The following is a 1,392-nucleotide window of genomic DNA, read 5'->3' as shown; positions in this document are numbered from 1 at the left end:
TGATCTTCAGAAATCATTCTAATATGCTGATTTATTATTAGAATTATCAACAGTTGTGCAGCCAAATATTTTTAAGTTACGCCTTCTTTCTTTGCGTGAACGTTTGGGCGGCGTTATGCAAATCTTCTCACATCGTGACGTAGACATGTGGGGTGTGTTAGAACGAGCCGTTTTAGGCAGGCGTGGCTGACTCTTAACTTTTATAAAGAATATCTCTTTGGATTTGAGACTTTAGTCTTTGCAACTTTACAGATCTTCTTTATGCACCAAGAGCTTGTAACACTCCAAAGAGAAAGGAAAAATTGAAATCGCATCATATGACCCCTTTAACTGAGTAATCAAATAAGAACACAACAAATTCCTTATTGTTACTTGTAGTTAAAACCATATGATTTTGCTCCTGTTTTACAGTACCCTGCCTCCTTGTTTAGACTCATCACTAAGATGATCTCTTATATATTCTAGGTAACCTTCCCACTTTTGATAAATACACAATTATATCGTTTTTCTATGCACTATAATATTTATGTAATACTTTTACTTTTTTACTGATAAACTAAATTCTAAATAGTGACTCAGTTTCCTTTCTTACATTTAAGCAGGTTTTTAATTTGTTTTTATTGGGCATTTTTCTCTATTTTTAAGATTAAAGACAAGATTAATCAGTTTCCTTTCTTACATTTAAGCAGGTTTTTAATTTGTTTTTATTGGGCATTTTTCTCTATTTTTAAGATAGAGGAGTTTAGACAAGAAAGTGGGCATGGGTGGGGGGTAACTGGGACATATCCTACGACGGACTGGAACCTACATTCTTGTGAGCAGACAGCTCTTACATGTCCTTGAACGTGTGTACAGCAGTTGTTTAATATAAATAGTACAAAAGAGTATGGCACTATTTATAGCTATCAGTCAGTCCAAAATCAGAACCAGAGCAGATCAAATCAAAGGAAATACAAAGACTTTAATTAAATAAATAACAAAACAGGGAGGATAAACGTAACAACAGAACATTTAGTAAGTAACTCATTAAATGGAACAATCAGCAGGTGTGTTTATATGGGCATTCATGAATCATGATGAGTAATGCAGCGACAGCGACCATTACAGGCGCACCAGGGAATTGCCACGCGTGACATCAGCGACAAGAAAAGCGCGCCATTCTAAAACTTACCTCAGTTATCGAGCAGCTGCAGATCACATAACTCGTATATTGCAAAGGTAACGATTAAAAAATGTTTATATAAACTATACCTTGGTCATATTAATTTACCATTTGAGAATGTAAGAATATCCTGACGCAATAGTTCACTCCATAATTAAAATTATGTTATTTACTCACCCTCATGTCTTTCAAACATTTTGAGGAGACTTCACTCCTTACTTTCCATAACA

The sequence above is a fragment of the Sinocyclocheilus rhinocerous genome, unplaced genomic scaffold, assembly GCF_001515625.1.
Source record: "Sinocyclocheilus rhinocerous isolate Xijiao unplaced genomic scaffold, SAMN03320098_v1.1 scaffold612, whole genome shotgun sequence".
Taxonomy (NCBI): domain Eukaryota; kingdom Metazoa; phylum Chordata; class Actinopteri; order Cypriniformes; family Cyprinidae; genus Sinocyclocheilus; species Sinocyclocheilus rhinocerous.
The sequence above is the reverse complement of the archived record's forward strand: the minus strand, read 5'-3'. Positions refer to the sequence as shown.